Here is a 21,666-nt window from a genome sequence, read left to right on the forward strand (position 1 = left end):
CTGAGACCCTATAGGAGGAAAGTGAAGCAGAGCAGAACCTCACGTCCAGCTTGGAGGGAAGGGACCCTCAATCCTCCAGACACAATTCCCACCCCGACCCCATCCACCTGGGCATCTGTTTTCTAGAAGGCCCTAAGAATTCATTATCTTAATTCTAACCATCATGATGTCTCATCACCAGTAGCTGGTTTTCCTGTTGCTAGTTTTGCCTTCCCAAATCTTCTGCCAGTGGCAACCAGAATGCTCCATCTGTCCATAACTGCACTCTGAAAGTAGAAACACTTTACTGAGGTTTCTATGACCCCATTCTGGCCTATCTCTCCAGCTTTCCCATTGTCTCTGCTCACATTTCATGTGATAATGACTTCAGGTTTGTTGAAGCCTTTCAACTCATGCCTTGTCTTATCTCCTCTGTGCCTTAGCTAAGGTGGCCTTTTCTGCCTGGGATGTTCTTCCGGCCTCTTTGCCTAGATGCAATGGCTCATCTCTTGGCACCTCCCCGAGAGAACTTCCCAGAACACCCCAAGCTAGATTTTGTGCCTGATGCCGCCAATCGCCCTATGCCTTAAATGTTCCTAGGTCTTATGTTACTGCCTTTGTACCTTTCTCCCCAACTGAACGGTCCTCCATCAGGGCGGGAATAGTGCCTCACTCGTTTGTCTCCATGTGCTCAGTGCTAGCACATGCTTAGCCTAGAGGAATCATCGGGTAAATATTTGGTTTTTTAATTGAAAATGTTAGACCCTTGTATTTCGTTACTTTACCATCTTGAGAAACTCTTAAAGTACGAAATAATTGATTCGTTTGTGCAAGTGTTTTGCAATTATTAGAGGACGCGTTATTTGTAATTTGGGGATTGACACAGGTAAAGCTGTGGCTGCCCAGAGTTTTCATCATTTTAGGATTATGGGAACTTCCAATAGAGGGTGAGCCAGAGAAGGAAAATAAGATTAAATCAAAACCAATCCATTTTCTAAGATAAGAACATTAGAGAAATAAAGAAGAATAAATAAATTGTTGAGACTAATGACTGAATTGATGTTTGAATTTTGTGGAGAGCTAGTTTACTCTTTCACCCATTCATATTTGAAATAAGACATAATCAAGCCTGCCTTTCAGAGTTTTGGAAAAATGCAAAGAGTTAAGCATTTAAATAATTTCTCTTACATGTATTTTAAAATATTATAACGTTTACCCACGCATGTGGTGGGTATGCACTTGATATTGACAAATCAGAGAATTAAAGAGATATCCATCCACATTTATGCCAACACATCAATCAATTCAAGTTAAAGGAACAGTATCATTTGCTGGGGCCAAAAAGTAGGGGATCACATTTTGGACTCAACAAACTGAAGGTTTGGGTATTGTGCAATTACAGAAGGCAAATAGTAGTATTCTTCTGTATCTCACGAGCATGATAGAGCTTGTAGAGAGGGGCACTTCTTAGAAAGTGGGAAAACCGTAAAATTGGGGAAGTTAGTGTTCCATAGACTCATCTTCTGGGCTCCTTCTCTACCATTGCTCCTTAGAGATCAGCGACCTTGCCCTCTCCTTTCCCATAGCAGTCTGCATAGTCCTCTAGTGTATCAATCACCAGTCTGAACTGCAGCGTTTTGTTGGCACAAATATCCTGCCAACTCTTCTTTGGGGTCTTTGAGCATGGAGACTGATTCAGATTAATCGTATTGTCCTCAGTGACTATCACAGAACAGGACACAGATTAGCATTCTCTAAATTCTTACAAAAGAAAGAACAGGGGAAAAAAAGATGAAGAAAGGACGTGAGAGAGAGAGGAAAGAAAGAAAGTAACAGGAATTTAAGTCATTTTTTCCCACAAAGTCTCTTAAAGTATTTAAATCATCATTAACTATGGAATGAAAATTTTTATCTCTTATTCAGGGGTTGGTAATTAAAAGTGAAAAGGTGGGAAAATTGTAGGGGAATGAAGCGGCTTCCCAGACCCTCTTAAGTCACATCAGATGAAATAATTGTTCACTACACCTTTTCATAAGGAGGGTTCTGCTGGGAGCTGAGAGCAACAAAAATAGTGATCGGAGTTCAGTGCCTTGTGAAGTAATGTAGAGGGAAGAGGGAGGAAGAAAAAGAGCCAACTAATTAAAACAAGATAAATATATTAAAGAGTATTCAGGCTGGAGGTGTATATTCTGTACAAATCAATTTCCACTGCAATTCTTATAACTTGTTCACAAGCAAATGGCTTATGTTCCTCCTATGTGCCCCTGTTGTTGCTAATTAACACAGGCTTGAGATGCCTGGGAAAAGAAACAAATACATAAATAAAAACCGTTCTGCGAATGATAGGGAAAGGCATCTGCATGCAAGGCAACAGACTCTCAGTTAGAAATATTTTAAAGGGTGTATAAAGACTATAAATGTATGTTCTCTCTTTCACCAAGATCCCTTATCAGAATATGCTCATAAGCTATCCCACCCTACCAGAATATTACTTCCTACAGTCTCCTCTCCATAGGTAATGAGTTAGGTAATCACATTTTTGTATTCAAGGAGGGAGGAAAGCTTTAATTAAACACATTCTAAATTACTCTCTTTAGTGGAACAGTTCAAGGAGTTTAGAGTGGGCTGTGGGCTGGGAAATACCAGCTCATTTCTCCAGACAATTTTTCAAACAATGGAAGACATTGAAATGCCATCAATCTTTCTAGATACTCAGTGGTTGCATTGTTTTCATGACCTGAAAAGCAGAGTTAGTTAGAATGTTCCTGATCTGCATTTTCAGCGAGGATAGGAGATACATTTAATTAAAATTCAAGTAAACAAACCTTCAACCAGCACCTCCTAAATACGAAACTAGTGCTAGGCACTCAGTGCCACACACAGATGAGTAAGACTGGCTAATCCTGGTGAGAAAATGCCTTTCTTTGGGCAGATTCCAAGTTGTGATAGTCTTCCTGTAATATCAGGAAGAGTAAGTACTGAAGTGGAGGTAAAAGCAATCAGCCCTGAGAAAGTAAAGCAAGAAATAATTAATGTGTCTTTCATGTTGTCAGAAAGGAAGAGAAGAATGCTTCTAAAGGAAGTGGCATTTAATTAAGCGGAAAGGATGAGTCAGCATTCAATAGGAGAGATGGCTGGAAAGGATATGCCTCCAAGGTAAGAGGATGCTGCCTTACTCCATTCAGGTCTCTGCTCCAATGTCACCTCCTTGGAGAGCACTTTGCCCCCATCTCCCAGCTTAATATACTTACCTTGCTAGCAAATCTTCCTAAGGTATGTTCCGCACACTTACTTGTCTTTTCCACTAAATTATAATAAATATATATGAAACAATTTTGATGATTTAGAGTGTTCTGAGGGCAGGGAAGGTGAGGAAAACACCTAAATAAATTGATTGGTTTAAAATAGAAATTTGTGCCATAAATAAAATGTAAATAGCGAATGATATAATCACCCAGAAACTAGTTATAATCTTGGAGAATTAAGACCAAAGATTATACAAGATTATACTAAGAGTCTTCCCTAAAATAACATACATATTTCACTGATTCAGCAAGATATTTTATACAATTTTCAACTAACAGTGATAAGTGCATGTTTTAGATAACACATTTTAATACTCTGAATTTGGCAAACCAACTCAAATGGATGCCTGCTCTAAGAAACAATTTAAGTGAATTTATCGTAAACAGTAAAGGAAAAAATATGAAGCAATTTAAATGAAAAGCAATAAATGTTTACTAAAACGCTTAGAAAATTTGAAAACCCAGAAAATTTAAAAATAAGAATCCTATAATCCTACCACTAAAGTTACTTTCCTATGTGACCAAATCATTTTTGAAAAAATCCTTTTTAAATACAAAACACTCCCTAATACTTTACTTAGTCATTTCCTAAGTACTGACACAAAGACTGCTCTTGGTTTTTAATATTATGAAAAAATGCTACAGTGAACATATTTACTCATAATTATTTTTTCAATACTCAGATTACTTTTTTTTTAACCTCTTTATTGGGGTATAATTGCTTTACAATGTGTGTTAGTTTCTGCTTTATAACAAAGTGAATCAGTTATACATATACATATGTTCCCATATCTCTTCCCTCTTGCGTCTCCCTCCCTCCCACCCTCTCTATCCCACCCCTCCAGGCAGTCACAAAGCACCAAGCTGATATCCCTGTGCTATGCAGCTGCTTCCCACTAGCTATCTACCTTACGTTTGGTAGTGTGTATATGTCCATGCCTCTCTCTTGCTTTGTCACAGCTCACCCTTCCCCCTCCCCATATCGTCAAGTCTGTTCTCCAGTAGGTCTGTGTCTTTATTCCTGTCTTACCCCTAGGTTCTTCATGACATTTTTTTTTTCTTAAATTCCATATATATGTGTTAGCATATGGTATTTGTCTTTCTCTTTCTGACTTACTCCACTCTGTATGACAGACTCTACGTCTATCCACCTCATTACAAATAGCTCAATTTCGTTTCTTTTTATGGCTGAGTAATATTCCATTGTATATATGTGCCACATCTTCTTTATCCATTCATCCGATGATGGGCACTTAGGTTGTTTCCATCTCCGGGCTATTGTAAATAGAGCTGCAATGAACATTTTGGTACATGACTCTTTTTGAATTATGGTTTTCTCAGGGTATATGCCCAGTAGTGGGATTGCTGGGTCATATGGTAGTTCTATTTGTAGTTTTTTAAGGAACCTCCATACTGTTCTCTACAGTAGCTGTACCAATTCACATTCCCACCAGCAGTGCAGGAGTGTTCCCTTTTCTCCACACCCTCTCCAGCATTTATTGTTTCTAGATTTTTTGATGATGGCCATTCTGACTGGTGTGAGATGATATCTCATTGTAGTTTTGATTTGCATTTCCCTAATGATTAATGATGTTGAGCATTCTTTCAGGTGTTTGTTGGCAGTCTGTATATCTTCTTTGGAGAAATGTCTATTTAGGTCTTCTGCCCATTTTTGGATTGGGTTGTTTGTTTTTTGTTATTGAGCTGCATGAGCTGCTTGTAAATTTTGCAGATTAATCCTTTGTCAGTTGCTTCATTTGCAAATATTTTCTCCCATTCTGAGGGTTGTCTTTTGGTCTTGTTTATGGTTTCCTTTGCTGTGCAAAAGCTTTGAAGTTTCATTAGGTCCCATTTGTTTATTTTTGTTTTTATTTCCATTTCTCTAGGAGGTGGGTCAAAAAGGATCTTGCTGTGCTTTATGTCATAGAGTGTTCTGCCTATGTTTTCCTCTAAGAGTTTGATAGTTTCTGGCCTTACATTTAGGTCTTTAATCCATTTTGAGCTTATTTTTGTGTATGGTGTTAGGGAGTGATCTAATCTCATACTTTTACATGTACCTGTCCAGTTTTCCCAGCACCACTTATTGAAGAGGCTGTCCCTTCTCCACTGTACATTCCTGCCTCCTTTATCAAAGATAAGGTGACCATATGTGCGTGGGTTTATCTCTGGGCTTTCTATCCTGTTCCATTGATCTATGTTTCTTTTTTTGTGCCAGTACCATACTGTCTTGATTACTGTAACTTTGTAGTATAGTCTGAAGTCAGGGAGCCTGATTATTCCAGCTCCGTTTTTCGTTCTCAAGATTGCTTGGGCTATTCGGGGTCTTTTGTGTTTCCATACAAATTGTGAAATTTTTTGTTCTAGTTCTGTGAAAAATGCCAGTGGTAGTTTGATAGGGATTGCATTGAATCTGTAGATTGCTTTGGGTAGTAGAGTCATTTTCACAATGTTGCTTCTTCCAATCCAAGAGCATGGTATATCTCTGCATCTATCTGTATCATCTTTAATTTCTTTCATCAGTGTCTTATAATTTTCTGCATACAGGTCTTTTGTCTCCTTAGGTAGGTTTATTCCTAGATATTTTATTCTTTTTGTTGCAGTGGTAAATGGGAGTGTTTTCTTGATTTCACTTTCAGATTTTTTCATCATTAGTGTAGAGGAATGCCAGAGATTTCTGTGCATTAATTTTGTATCCTGCTACTTTACCAAATTCATTGATTAGCTCTCATAGTTTTCTGGTAGCATCTTTAGGATTCTCTATGTATAGTATCATGTCATCTGCAAACAGTGACGGCTTGACTTCTTCTTTTCCGATTTGGATTCCTTTTATTTCCTTTTCTTCTCTGATTGCTGTGGCTAAAACTTCCAAAACTATATTGAATAAGAGTGGTGAGAGTGGGCAACCTTGTCTTGTTCCTGATCTTAGTGGAAATGCTTTCACTTTTTAACCATTGAGGATGATGTTGGCTGTGGGTTTGTCATATATGGCCTTTATTATGTTGAGGAAAGTTCCCTCTATGCCTACTTTCTGCAGGGTTTTTATCATAAATGGGTGTTGAATTTTGTTGAAAGCTTTCTCTGCATCTATGGAGATGATCGTATGGTTTTTCTCCTTCAATTTGTTAATATGGTTTATCACATTGATTGATTTGCGTATATTGAAGAATCCTTGCATTCCGGGAATAAACCCCACTTGATCATGGTGTATGATCCGTTTAATGTGCCATTGGATTCTGTTTGCTAGTATTTTGTTGAGGATTTTTGCATCTATGTTCATCAGTGATATTGGCCTGTAGTTTTCTTTCTTTGTGACATCCTTGTCTGGTTTTGGTATTAAGGTGATGGTGGCCTCGTAGAATGAATTTGGGAGTGTTCCTCCCTCTTCTATATTTTGGAAGAGTTTGAGAAGGATAGGTGTTAGCTCTTCTCTAAATGTTTGATAGAATTCGCCTGTGAAGCCATCTGGTCCTGGGTTTTTGTTTGTTGGAAGATTTTTAATCACAGTTTCAATTTCAGTGCTTGTGATTGGTCTGTTCATATTTTCTATTTCTTCCTGATTCAGTCTTGGCAGGTTGTGCATTTCTAAGAATTTGTCCATTTCTTCCAGGTTGTCCATTTTATTGGCACAGAGTTGCTTGTAGTAATCTCTCATGATCTTTTGTATTTCTACAGTGTCAGTTGTTACTTCTCCTTTTTCATTTCTAATTCTATTGATTTAAGTCTTCTCCCTTTTTTTCTTGATGAGTCTGGGTAATGGTTTATCAATTTTGTTTAACTTCTCAAAGAACCAGCTTTTAGTTTTATTGATCTTTGCTATCGTTTCCTTCATTTCTTTTTCATTTATTTCTGATCTGATTTTTATGATTTCTTTCCTTCTGCTAACTTTGGGGGTTTTTTGCTCTTCTTTCTCTAATTGCTTTAGGTGCAAGGTTAGGTTTTTTATTCGAGATGTTTCCTGTTTCTTAAGGTGGGCTTATATTGCTATAAACTTCCCTCTTAGAACTGCTTTTGCTGCATCCCATAGGTTTAGGGTCGTCATGTCTCCATTGTCATTTGTTTCTAGGTATGTTTTTATTACCTCTTTGATTTCTTCAGTGATCACTTCGTTATTAAGTAGTGTATTGTTTAGCCTCCATGTGTTGGTATTTTTTACAGACCTTTTCCTGTAATTGATATCTAGTCTCATAGCGTTGTGGTTGGAAAAGACACTTGATACAATTTCAATTTTCTTAAATTTACCAAGGCTTGATTTGTGACCCAAGATATGATCTATCCTGGAGAATGTTCCATGAGCACTTGAGAAAAATGTGTATTTTGTTGTTTTTGGAAGGAGTGTCTTATAAATATCAATTAAGTCCATCTTGTTTAATGTATCATTTAAAGCTTGTGTTTCCTTATTTATTTTCATTTTGGATGATCTGTCCATTGGTGAAAGTGGGGTGTTAAAGTCCCCTACTATGAATGTGTTAGTGTGGATTTCCCCTTTTATGGCTGTTAGTATCTGCCTTATGTATTGAGGTGCTCCTATGTTGGGTGCATAAATATTTACAATTGTTATATCTTCTTCTTGGATCGATCCCTTGATCATTATGTAGTGTCCTTCTTTGTCTCTTCTAATAGTCTTTATTTTAAAGTCTATTTTGTCTGATATGAGAATTGCTACTCCAGCTTTCTTTTAGTTTCCATTTGCATGGAATATCTTCTTCCATCCCCTTACTTTCAGTCTGTATGTGTCTCTAGGTCTGAAATGGGTCTCTTGTAGACAGCAAATATATGGGTCTTGTTTTTGTATCCATTCAGCCAATCTGTGTCTTTTGGTGGGAGCATTTAGTCCATTTTTAGTCCATAATTTAGTCCATTTAGTCCATAATTAAGGTAATTATCGATATGTATGTTCCTATTCCCATTTTCTAAATTGTTTTGGGTTCGTTATTATCGGTCTTTTCCTTCTCTTGTGTATCTTGCCTAGAGAAGTTCCTTTAGCAGTTGTTGTAGAGCTGGTTTGGTGGTGCTGAACTCTCTCAGCTTTTGCTTGTCTGTAAAGGTTTTAATTTCTCCATCAAGTCTGAATGAGATCCTTGCTGGGTAGAGTAATCTTGGTTGCAGGTTTTTCTCCTTCATCACTTTCAGTATGTCCTGCCAGTCCCTTCTGGCTTGCAGAGTTTCTGCTGAGAGATCAGCTGTTAAGCTTATGGGGATTCCCTTGTGTGTTATTTGTTGTTTTTCCCTTGCTGCTTTTAATATGTTTTCTTTGTATTTAATTTTTGACAGTTTGATTAATATGTGTCTAAGCGTATTTCTCCTTGGATTTATCCTGTATGGAACTCTCTGTGCTTCCTGGACTTGATTAACTATTTCCTTTCCCATATTAGGGAAGTTTTCAACTATAATCTCTTCAAATATATTCTCAGTCCCTTTCTTTTTCTCTTCTTCTTCTGGAACCCCTATAATTAGAATGTTGGTGCGTTTAATGTTGTCCCAGAGGTCTCTGAGACGGTCCTCAGTTCTTTTCATTCTTTTTTCTTTATTCTGCTCTGCAGTAGTTATTTCTACTATTTTATCTTCCAGGTCACTTATCCGTTCTTCTGCCTCAGTTATTCTGCTATTGATCCCATCTAGAGTATTTTTCATTTCATTTATTGTGTTCATCATTGTTTGTTTCATCTTTAGTTCTTCTAGGTCCTTGTTAAATGTTTCTTGCATTTTGTCTATTCTATTTCTAAGATTTTGGATTATCTTTACTATCATTATTCTGAATTCTTTTTCAGGTAGACTGCCTATTTCCTCTTTATTTGTTAGGTCTGGTGGGTTTTTATCTTGCTCCTTCATCTGCTGTGTGTTTTTCTGTCTTCTCAATTTGCTTATCTTACTGTGTTTGGGGTCTCCTTTTTGCAGGCTGCAGGTTCGTAGTTCCCATTGTTTTTGGTGTCTGTCCCCAGTGGCTAAGGTTGTTTCAGTGGGTTGTGTAGGCTTCCTGGTGGAGGGGACTAGTGCCTGTGTTCTGGTGGATGAGGCTGGATCTTGTCTCTCTGGTGGGCAGGTCCACGTCTGGTGGTGTGTTTTGGGGTGTCTGTGGACTTGTTATGATTTTAGGCAGCCTCTCTGCTAATGGGTGGGGTTGTGTTCCTGTTTTGCTAGTTGTTTGGCATAGGGTATCCAGCACTGTAGCTTGCTGGTCATTGAGTGAAGTTGGGTGCTGGCGTTGAGATGGAGATCTCTGGGAGATTTTCGCCGTTTGATATTATGTGGAGCTGGGAGGTCTCTTGTTGACCAGTGTCTTGAATTTGGCTCTCCCACCTCAGAGGCACAGCAGTGACTCCTGGCTGTAGCACCAAGAGCCTTTCATCCACACGGCTCAGAATAAAAGGGAGAAAAAGTAGAGAGAAAGAATTAGTAGAAGAAAGAAAGAAAGAAAGAAAGAAAGGTAGGCATGAAGGAAGGAAGAAAGAAGAAAAGAAGGAAAGAAGGAAAGAAAGAGGGAGGGAGGGAGGGACGGTGTGAGGAAGGAAGGAAGGAGGGAAGGAAGGAAAAAAAGAAGGAAGATAAAGTAAAATATAATAAAGTTTTTAAATTAAAATATAATTATTAAGAAAAAAAAAACGTACGGATAGAACCCTAGGACAAATGGTGGAAGCAAAGCTATACAGACAAAATCTCACACAGAAGCATATACATACACACTCACAAAAAGAGGAAAAGGGAAAAATCATAAATCTTGCTCTCAAAGTCCACCTCCTCAATTTGGGATGATTCGTTGTCTATTCAGGTATTCCACAGATGCAGGGTACATCAAGTTGATTATGGAGCTTTAATCCACTGCTTCTGAGGCTGCTGGGAGAGATTTCCCTTTCTCTTTGTTCTCACAGCTCTCAGGGGCTCAGCTTTGGATTTGGACCCGCCTCCGCGTGTAGGTCGCCGGAGGGCGTCTGTTCTTCGCTCAGACAGGACGGGGTAAAAGTAGCCGCTGATTCGGGGGCTCTGGCTCACTCAGGCCGGGGGAGGGAGGGTCGCAGAGTACAGGGCGAGCCTGCAGCGGCTGAGGCCGGCGTGACGTTGCACCAGCCTGTGGAGCGCCGTGCGCTCTCCCGGGGAAGTTGTCCCTGGATCCCGGGAAACTGGCAGTGGCGGGCTGCACAGGGTCCGCGGAAGAGGGGTGTGGAGAGTGACCTGTGCTCGCACACAGGCCCCTTGGTGGCGGCAGCAGCAGCCTTAGCGTCTCCCGCCCGTCTCTGGGGTTCGCGCTTTTAGCCATGGCTCGCGCCCGTCTCTGGGGTCTGCACTTTTAGCCGCGTCTTGCACCCGTCTCTGGGGTCCGCGTTTTTAGCCGCAGCTCGTGCCCGTCTCTGGAGCTCTTTTAAGCAGCGTTCTTAATCCCCTCTCCTCGCGCACCAGGAAACAAAGAGGTAAGAAAAAGTCTCTTGCCTCTTCGGCAGGCCCAGACCTTTTCCCGGACTCCCTCCCAGCTAGCCGTGGTGCACTAACCCCTTCAGGCTGTGTTCACGCAGCCAACCCCAGTCCTCTCCCTGCGCTCCGACCAAAGCCCGAGCCTCAGCTCGAAGCCCCGCCCGCCCCGGCAGGTGAGCAGACAGGCTGGTGAGTGCCGGTCGGCACCGATCCTCTGTGCGGGAACCTCACCGCTTTGCCCTCCGCACCCCTGTTGCTGTGCTCTCCTCCGCGGCTCTGAAGCTCCCCCTCCGCCACCCGCTGTCTCCGCCCGCGAAGGGGTTTCTAGTGTGTGGAAACCTTTCCTCCTTCACAGCTCCCTCCCACTGGTGCAGGTCCCGTCCCTATTCTTTTGTCTGTGTTTATTCTTTATTCTTTTGCCCTACCCAGGTACGTGGGGAGTTTCTTGCCTTTTGGGAGGTCTGAGGTCTTCTGCCAGCGTTCAGTAGGTGTTCTGTAGGAGTTGCTCCACGTGTAGATGTATTTCTGGTGTATCTGTGGGGAGGAAGGCGATCTCTGCGTCTTACTCTTCTGCCATCTTCCCCTCCGCCCCTCAGATTACTTTTTAAGGATAAAATGAGTTGGATAATGAATAGAGTAGTCATAGTATTGTATTCGAGAAGAGAGGGCGGTTTTCATTTAACCTATTCTAATGTATGTTGTGGTTCAGTTAAGGGCTTGGAGCAGGAGTGGGAGGTAGGAAATACTAGATCCGTGTGTATGCAGTAGCCTATACGTCTTGTTTTAGTCATTGCCCTGTGAGGTTCTTGCCTTTCAACCTTGCATCTCAAGCCCAGCATGGTGCCTGGCTAGATTCTTTTGTTTGTTTGTTTTTGAATTTTATTTTATTTACTTTTTTATACAGCAAGTTCTTATTAGTTATCCATTTTATATATATTAGTGTATATATGTCAATCCCAATCTCCCAATTCTGGCTAGATTCTTATGTGTGTTTATGGAGCTGAGTCAGTGCTAATTTAAGCATCTAAACTAAACCTATGATGAAATATGATAAATATAGTAGTGCCACTCAAATGCAATTAGAAATATTTTGATAAATATAATAAAAACACTTTAAATGTATTGTTTAATGACACAGTTTTCATGATCATTAAGGCATCCATTCTATGATTTGATCTTGAGCATGATTTAAGTAAAGGGGGAATTCAAATAGTTGAGTTTAGGTACGTCTAAAGGGTCGCTTTCAGACTGACATGGTTAAGTATGGTCTGTGATCATATCATGCTGGCTCATGAATTTAAACTGTTCAGTGAGTCAGAAAGCACTTGATTCTAGTTTTGAAATGTTCGCTGTATTTGCAGCAATGAGCAGGACCTGTTGTGGTGGTAAATAACGGGAAGATAGGGTTTCACTTCTGAACAGGAAAGATAGAATTAGAGATGACACAAATAGAGTATGTCCATGGCTGCTTTGAAAGGGATGTGTAACCTAAGAACTAGGATGAAAATTAAAGATTACGTGGAGTCATTTGAAAAATGGATGATGATAAAATAGCAGTCATAGTTACCATGTATCAATTTCTTGCTGTATGCCAGGCACTGCTCTAAGCATTTTATATACATTAACCCAGTAGTTGCCTCCATAGCAATTAAATCAGAATGTCTGGTGGAAGGGACCAAGCATCAATACTTTTCTAATGATGCCCCAGGTGATTCAGTCTGGAAACCATTCAGCAACCCTGCAAGGTAAATATTCTCATTGCTCTTTCTATCTTACGAAGGTGGAAACTTGAGTCCCAGAGAGGTGATGTAGCTCCGCCAAGGTCAAAGAACTGAGAAATTGAGACATGAGTCCAGGTGGACTGATTGCAGAGCCCTTGATCTTAACCACTTGCAGTGCCTCCCCCAGTGCTTTAATGCCATTTCTAATGAGTAGCTTTGATTTTTATGAGTTTAAGGAAGCTTCCAATGCATGTCTTAACAATAATCATTTCAGGAGGTTATACTCTTTTCCTGTGGTTTGACCAGCATCTGTGTTGTTGGTGGCCCTGGGTAGTACCCACCACTAACATGCACAAGGTTGTCAAAAGTGCCCTTCTCTCTGTCTCATTCCTTAACCCTCCAGATATTACTGCTTATATCTATCCTCAGAGTCCACCTAGGCCCACATCTGGGAATTGGTTGCATTTGTGAAAGGAAGAGGCAGTGCCTCCCAGTGCCAAGGCAAAGCAGGGCAAGTGCTGACGTTCTTCCTGTTACTGAAGCCCCATTCACCGTGTCCAGATTTCGACTGTTAATTTGCTAGTTGTCCATTACAAAGGCTTCTTTTGTTCAGCCTCTGCTGCAGGCTTCTAGTTCCTCAGATGTCTTTCTGCTTTCATCCGAAACCTAAAGTCAAGCTCCTCGGATGTCCTTCTACTTTCATCCGAAACCTAAAGTCCTGTTATATTATGCGACTTCAGGGGTCTCTCACCCTAAGACTTTAGTCAGGAGGCTTATAATACTCTCTTCTAGACTAGTGTACTGTGTGCCGTTCTAAATAGACTTTGGAGATCTGCTTGGCTAACTTTCTGGTTCTTTGGCACGGCATTGCTTTACATTTAAGTTCAAGCATGGACTTCTTCTGCAGACTGCTCACTGAGGTCCAGACCTTGAAAGGCACCACCACCACCATTTCTGCACCCCTTGTGAACACGGTGTTCTCCGGTGAATGGATCCTGTCTGCACGGGTAATTTCGGTCACAGCTACCCTGGTCCAAGCAATTGCCTTTCAGCTATAGCTTGGGGGGTATATTTCATTATTTAATTCCCCTATAGCAACTGTATATCTAGTGTCAGAACAGATTTAATAAGCGAGGCACTTGGGGGTCTGAGGACTCGTCCAGATGTGGAACACTTCTATGCTTTTTTATTTCCTAGATGAATTCATGACCTCGGCACACGCAGTGGTTGCAATAGTTAAAATTTCCCTCCAGTGAAATTGTGCCCTTTGCAGTGGAATCATACAAGCCCACCTGAAGCCGCAGTTGAACGCAGCCACCAGGCTCTGCTAAATTCCAAGGGCAGGGATTCAACAGCCCAGGCTCCACCAAGAGGCACCTGTGACCGACAGCAGCAGTCAGAATTCACATAACAACCCAGTGGCTCCCCACTACCATGAACGAACCTTCAGGTTTATTCTTTACCTGTGAGAAATTCTGTCTTGTCATTATGAAACCCAATCAGGGAGAAAGAAACTGACCGCACTTGCTTCAGTACATTTTTTCTGAAAAACCTAAATAGGTCACTAATAGTAACAGATTGTGTCTGTGTTCTAGTCTGCCACTGCTCTTTTCTCCTAAAATTGCACACTCAAGGGCAGGATATATTTTTTTCCCCAGCATTTAATTAGCAAAAGAAAAATATCACATGAATAAAGAAAAAGCTCATACGACAAAAAAGGAAGAGAACCGAGGGGGCTGCTTCCTAAGACAAAAAGGAGTAGCTCTGACCCCCTTGGTTGCCTCAGCCCCCTGGTGGAGGACAGGTAAAGGGTAGGACAGGGCAGTTGAGGATGCCAGGTGTCCGGGGCAAGTGGCAGCTCCGAGGGAGTTTGGCTACAGGGCTTGGAGGAAGGAGAGTTCTCCAGCCCCGGGCCCCAATCGGCCCCAATCGGCCCCAGCACACATCTAGATTTTGCTCTTCGGGAGTTCAGAACACACAGGGCCCTTTGAGAACCTAGAGTCCAACTCATAAGAGATCTGGAGTTGTAAGCTGTGGCCCGGTGTGGCCTCACACAGCTACAGTCTGAGGGTAGCTTCAGATTTACTGCCCACCCCAAGTGCTGCATAGCTGGGACCAACCATAGCGAGGGCCGTATGCTGGAGGCTGGGCTGAGGCCAGCCATAGCACAAGGCCACTTTCTAGTCACTTCAGTGAGGTTCAGTGTTTTTGAAAGGTCAAGAAGAGTCAGAACAAATCCTTTAACATTTAATTCTCCAACTTTCACATTTTGTATCCCTTCATATTAATACGCGGACTTTGAACATTAAAGTGGATATGTTCTAGGCTGTAAAAAGTTTCCAAATCTTGAACATTATAATTTTGCTCCAGAACATATAGACTGTCTCAAATAGTAAAGTGACTGCCTCAGACTCATCAGTGAGTGGAGTAAAAACAAGTAGAAAGGGCTTCCCTGGTGGCGCAGTGGTTGAGAGTCTGCCTGCCGATGCAGGGGACAGGGGTTCGTGCCCCGGTCCTGGAAGATCCCACATGCCGCGGAGCGGCTGGGCCCGTGAGCCATGGCCGCTGAGCCTGCGCGTCCGGAGCCTGTGCTCTGCAACGGAAGAGGCCACAACAGTGAGAGGCCCGCGTACCGCAAAAAAAAAAAAAAAGTAGAAAAATAGCAAAATCTCGTTGCTGACTGTCCCACAGGTTCACTCCCGTGTTGAGTGACTATTTCCTGTATGGAGGTGCGCCTCAGTCAAATTTAGATTGTCACTGATCTTCAGCGTCATTCCAAGGTGTAAACTCCGTGAATGTCAAGGGTCTGTAATGAAATAAGAAACCAGACTTCTAAGACAGGGTCCCATCCTGTGAGCTGAGGACCCCTAGTGGTCCCTGCAGTAATAACTCCTTCTGAACAATAAGCATTGTCTGGAGAAAGAGTATCTCAAATGACTGTTTTTCAGATGCATGTATATGTTGTTGTGATTAACAAAAACGTTACAATTGCTATTTGTTACTGTACTTTTTCAGTTAAAAGTTAACCCCAAAGTACTATCACTAATTGGAGAGGAGCCAGATGTTTTGATGTTACTCAAAAAGGCTGTGAACCCCTGCTTTAGATAATCTCCCCCAGGGCAGCTACTCTGGGGTGCAGCACCTTGAATAATTGAGTCCACTGAAAATAAAAGAAGTGTTCCACAGAACTCAGCCAGTAACAGAATTGTATTAATCATAAATAATGCAGTTATTTTTATTGCAGTAAGTTTTAGAAAACAAGCATTGACCTACAAAGGAGAATTTGTAGGCTCTGACCAAATAAATGTCAAGTGCCACAGTCACACAGAGTAGCACTAAATGATCAAATGAGCAAATTTCTTCACATTGGAACTCTGGCTTTCACTGACTATCCGAGAAAATTGCAAAATGCAAAGCCATGTGGGATACCAGGCTTCACTTCAACAGAATTTTAAATTCACCATTTAAAAAACTCACACACACACACACGCACACACACATAATCAAGAGTCATGTCATGGCTTGGTTCAGCTGTGTGTGTGCATAAACCTTTATCCCTCTGAATCAAGTGTCATCATTATTGCATTTATTGAAATATTCTCTCAGATTGCCTGATATCCAGTGCCAGTCTCCTGGGGCAGTCAGGCAAATAAAATTTCATTTACAGAAAGAATTGATGAGAGAATTTCCTTTTTTCCCTTAGAATTTTCCCCTCCAGCATCTAAAATATATCAAACAGCACTTAAAGTGTCAGAGGAAAGGAGGACGAGATTTTTCAGAGAACACTGGGCAGTGGGTGGCAATACATCACGATTCAGATTCTCCCTCTTGGTCTGAGAGGCTAGTGGGGAAGATAGTCAGTGCCTGACTTGCCGTCAGTTAACACCTTATATTGAATTTCTACATCATTATGTTCGTCAAGACAGACATGCATGGATGCTTGAAACGCACAAAAATAATTTACTCTTCAATCTCAGATACACAAATATACTTAAGAAAGAGAAGTTTTATTAGGGCAATTTCACTTTATTTTTCCATACAGCAAAGTCAACTACTGCAGTAATAATAAAATAAGCATAAAACAAATTGCAGCCCAAGACAAAATACATAATTTTAAGCAACTACAAGCAGAAAGTAAGTTGTGATTACATAATAGTAAAACCAAGCACATCTGTCCTTTCAGCAGACGAAAGCGTAGGGTTGCTGGTAAGTGCAACACCATAACCAGCTGGAGTGAAGGCTGGATACGCTAATTCATTAAACAAGTGCCCATTATCACATTTGCTTTTTTGAGTGCTTCTGAGTTGAAAATTAAAACCATGAAATTTGAACTGTGTTTTATCTTTTTCACCTGCTGAAAGAACAGGATCCTACAGCAATTAAAAAACAATCACATAACAACTATAGCTACTGTGTGCTGTTTGGTTTGCCTGTTTATGGTTGAAATTTTGTGAAAGTCGATACTTGTTTTGAAGATTTTTTTCTTTTTTTTTTTTTTTTTGTGAACAATAAACCACTGAAATTGGCAGAAACTGATTTGAATAGTATATGTCCTCCGTATAGTTCTGTCTCTTTTTTGTTTTGTTGAAGTTTTAAACATGCAGTAGTTTTGAAAAATGTAAGGAATATTTGATCCATGATTTCACCTTAATGGTTGAAGTACCTGCTAGTTTTGGTAATGATCTTCAGGCAGATTTGGCCCAATGGAGTTTTTGTCAGTCATGAGATCTCGGAAGGATGGCATATCTTTCCAGCTGAAAAAATCCTGGCAAACTACAAGCTGTCCACAAAAAGCAAAGCAACATGTTTGAAGGGGTATGGAGTGCTAACTCTGTGCCGCTTTTGCAAGCAATTTTGCTCAGTCTGTCATTGTATTAGCCTTAACAAAACTCCTTGTAATTATAGACGTTTTTATTCAAAATAAGATCTTACTATTATACAGGTTTCTCTCTTTTGACTATATACAGAAGTGCAAAAAGTCAACCTTCTCTCTAGACGTTCCAACATGCTAAACTGCAGCATAATCAACCCTCAAGAGTTTGCACACACGCTATAATTCTCATTACGTAAACTTTGAGTATTTGGATTATCAACAAAAAGTCCCTTGTTCTATTTATTGATTATGCAGCTTATTTATAACAAGGCCTGATATTCAGGGATTTCAAAAATATTAAACAATACTTTAACATTTGAAATGGATACAGTAGAAAATAAATTTTATTCTAATATCTAGGATCTAGATCTTCTTATAATAACTAATTACAAACAAAATAAATCATCAAAATATTACTCAATTGTCTGCCAGGATTGTTGCGATAGCAACAACTTAACTTCTTACTTAGCAATGATTATATATTTATAAGATATCCATATAAAAGATCTTTGTTCTTTTAATGAAAACTAGACAAGAACTAACAATGACTGACATTCTTACACTTTAATATTAAATCAGTAAAATATAAATCATTTAGTTAACAATAATACGAATATTCATATGACACTACATGTAATTCAAAACTGAGTATGTTATGAAGGAAAAACTACTTTAATTTTTTTTTGTATTTTGAAAAATTCATCGGTAAAATCTAATAAAACAAGAGTCTATAAACTGAAATGGTATTCAATTGTTAATAGAAAATGAAATCTAATAAATGTAGGAAATGAAAAACTACATTTTAACAAGAAAAATAAGTAATATTCTATAATGTAACTAACTACAATAACATATGGAGTCACCATTACTCTCTTAACACGATTGAAATTACATTGGTATGGGTTCCAACCCGTAATGTAATAATCTAAGGCTTTAATAGATGTACAGTACAATCAGTAAAATCAACACATCAGTCTTATATTAGAAAGCATCTCTCTCAAGCATAAAAACTTGCAGTAAACTTGGAAGTATGGAAAGTTCTAGAACTGAACTTTCACTTCTCCCATTCCATACTAGAACTACCAGTGACCTGGCCCCTACTTCAGCAATTTTTAGAACTGCTGAACAGAGCAAAAATATCCTTTACTAGCTGCAACATCCAAACCACAAAAAAGGAATTCCTTTGGATGAATCCATTCTTAAAAACTGAATGCACATCTATTTTTTTTTTTTAATTTTGTAAAAGGCTTTCTAAGGCTATAAGCAGTAAATCTGAACAAAACAAAACAAAACAAATCACATATAAAATTCACCCATGTACTTAACCCACCCAGTGACTAGGTTAATTAAACATTTCCCATTTTCATATTTTGGTTTATCATGCATCTGAAGAGTGCTGCTTTCTTCTTTGTTTAGAGTCACTATTTTAAATGTGACTGTGATGAAGCATTTAAGCAAATGTGAAACCATTTTTGCAAAGCATTTAGAGTCTTCTGACTTTTGACAGAGCTATAAATAGAAGCAAAATAATTTCCTCCAACTTTTTTTTTGTTATCGTGTCTCAGAAATGGCATATCCCTTTTGAATAACATGTTATACAGTATAGTATGCATAAATATTACACTACAATGCATTAAAATAATTTTATATATATATATCTATTATATATATCTCCAGTATGTGTGAGTTTATCTGTATTGAGAGAGTTTGTATTGTGCTGTCTATTTTGTTACTGTAAAGTTAAATCGGCCATTTCTGAGACAGCTTTGGTTTCCAAAAAAAAAAAGGAAAAAAAAAAAGAATGGTGCCCTTTGACTGATTAGTACTAGCAAATAAGCAACAAAATGTGGCTCCGAAAACAATAACACTGAAGAAATAATACTCTAATTTGATGTACAGTCTATGGCACTTCATGAGAATCCTTAACAACATGGTACTTAAAGCCATGATGTGCTTTAAAAGATACACAGTTGTGGTTTTGCTTGGCACATTCATCTCTGTCAGATCCCTCCCTCACCACATCTTAAAATCTACTACATTAAAAATATTACTCTTAAACAAAAATGACTGTGCATGCACGCTCTCATCTATAATGGCAATTTTAAATACAAGGTGCACCTTTGTTATTTGTAAACCTTGAAAGAAATAAACTTATTTTTAAAAAATTATATCTTGGTCTACAGACGTACCAATACATAATAGAATCATGGTTACACCACAGTCTGTCTTTTCAAGATGGCATGAATATATAGGAAACTAATTAGGTCTGCATATTTGAATGCATCACTCTGTGCTAGAAAAGAAAGACAATGTTGTTCTTTTAGACAGGAATATCACCTCAGCACAAATATCAATTAAATGTACAAAGTGTATAGGCAACAGTGTGCAGTGGGTTTCCAGGTTGTCTTGTCTTCTGGTTAACATGCAATATGCGGATGTCTTGTGGCTGAGGGGTTTTTGTGTGTGTTGCTTGACGGTATATACACTATGGCTAATGACCTCGTCCTTTACTCTAACCAAGCACACTGTCCTTTCCTCTTTAGCATGATCTGCAAGGGAAAAAGAGATAATCTTCGTTAAAACAGCCAATATCTAACAGCAGTTTCCAATATGCATTCAACATGAAAACTGTGATTTCTTGGTTTAAAGAGTGAACGCATGTATATTGTATCTTCATGTAAAAACAAAAAACACTTCACAACTACAAAGGACCTAAATTTGTTTATCATTTCTTCGAGAATAAAATGACATGCACAGCTTAATAAAACTGTAGACACTCTGAACAAATATCACCCAACACCAAGCTCAGAGTATAAAATACATTTGTAGAATCAAGGGGCATAATGTAGTAGAGCTCTTTTTACCACGGTCATTGTGGGGCAGAACTTACAACTCATTTTACTTCTAAAGGTTAATAGGTTTCAAGAGTAATGATTTGGCCCACGAAATTAAAATCCATGCCACAATCCTGTTAAACACAATTTGCTCTCTTTGGGTGCTTGATTAGCACAGTATGTGTTTGGAAAAAAATAAAAATAAAAGAATGATACTCTACATGACTGTTTTGGATAAAGTTTGGATTCTTCCCACTAAAGGCAAGAAAATAAAAATTGTTCCTTATGCTTCTGACAAATTAAGGTTGAACTGATATTACAATGCACCTGTGAACTGAGTTCCAGTTTTTACATGAAATTTGTTCCCAGAGAATCTTTACATATTAAAATATGCTTTAGCACACAACCTAGAGAATGAAAGAAATCACGATTTTGCTGCACTCAAAAACCAGTTTAAATATTGTAACTCCTCATGAAAATGAGTAATCATTTGTTAAACAGAACATTAAAGAGCCTAAGTTTCAATACACACAAATCCACTGTTTTGCTAATTGATGAACTTACGGCCATTTGCTATCATTTTTTTTCAACCTGGATTATTGCTAAGAAATAGAACGTAGTTACAGATATACATATCAAACACACCCAACTGACTATAAAAGCTTGAAACAGTTTTTTTTTAACATGTCAAAAAGGCAACTCTATTTCCAAACCTACATACTGCAAAGTGATGTGCTTATTCAAAATGTGGCTATTGTTCAGAATAATAAACATTATCAGAACTGCATTGAGAGAACTTACGAAACACAAAAATCAGTTTCAGTCATTTAATTCAGGATTGCAGCATGTCTCTGGTAGTACTTCTCAGATTGAGTCTATTTCTTTCTTAAACAGCTCTCAGATTTCATCTATACACTTCTCCTACATGGGTTCACCCTTTGACCAGCTGTTGCTACGCTCAAGGGCCTCTGAACTGCCCCATCTCCTGACTCAACACCTCTGTCCCTTCTTCTGTAAGGCCCTGACATCTCCCTTCACTCTGTAACAATCTTGATTGTCCAAATTCACTTAATTTCTGACTCTGTTGGGAAGAGCCGCTCCCTCATCTTTGCTCCAAGAGAAATGTGTTCACACCTCTCTTATTGTAATGTAGAGTGCTGAAAGGTACATCATTATCTCATTATCTACTCATCTTTATTTCCTCGACCTGGTAATTAACACACAGTAGCACCAAAAAATCATTTGTAAATATGTTAATGAACAGATAAATGAATGAAAGGAAGCAACAAAGAATGATCACCCATCTTATTTACCAGACTCAGTTTTAAGCATTATGGCTCTTTCTAAGTATAAAAATAGATACTTAATACACTTCTGAGCATGTAGATAACTTGAACACGTGCATACTGAATAAAACATATGCTCTATGGATGAAAAATGGTCATCTTTGCAAGTATCTAAGTCAATGTGTCTGAAAGTAAACCACAAGACTTTCAAATCATTTGAGAAACGACAACATCTTTAGAATTATATGATCCTCCAGGGTGACT

General features: G+C 39.2%; 1 protein-coding gene and 1 long non-coding RNA gene across 22 annotated transcripts in view; one reads left to right on the top strand and one right to left on the bottom strand.

Moving 5' to 3' along the window:
* The window catches only part of LOC149749410 (uncharacterized), a 128,001-nt gene that overhangs the window by 102,104 nt on the left and 4,231 nt on the right, over positions 1-21,666 (top strand). For 3 of the 4 annotated variants that reach the window (XR_016393111.1, XR_016393108.1, XR_016393110.1), the window contains one exon: positions 3,033-3,135. This is a non-coding gene — a long non-coding RNA (uncharacterized LOC149749410). Of the gene's footprint in view, positions 1-3,032; positions 3,136-13,606; positions 19,085-21,666 lie in introns of those variants that run through there. The other variant, XR_016393109.1, reaches the window with a different exon arrangement.
* MBNL1 (muscleblind like splicing regulator 1) overlaps positions 16,396-21,666 on the bottom strand; it is a 201,611-nt gene continuing 196,340 nt past the window's right edge. For all 18 annotated transcript variants that reach the window (XM_022582790.3, XM_022582806.3, XM_089910988.1 and 15 more), the window contains one exon: positions 16,396-19,831. The gene's annotated coding sequence lies outside the window, so the exon portion shown is untranslated. The remainder of the gene's footprint in view (positions 19,832-21,666) is intronic.

The sequence above is a fragment of the Delphinapterus leucas genome, chromosome 4 (assembly GCF_059928025.1).
Source record: "Delphinapterus leucas isolate spDelLeu-1000000601 "Yukka" chromosome 4, BTC_Dleu_Yukka2, whole genome shotgun sequence".
Taxonomy (NCBI): domain Eukaryota; kingdom Metazoa; phylum Chordata; class Mammalia; order Artiodactyla; family Monodontidae; genus Delphinapterus; species Delphinapterus leucas.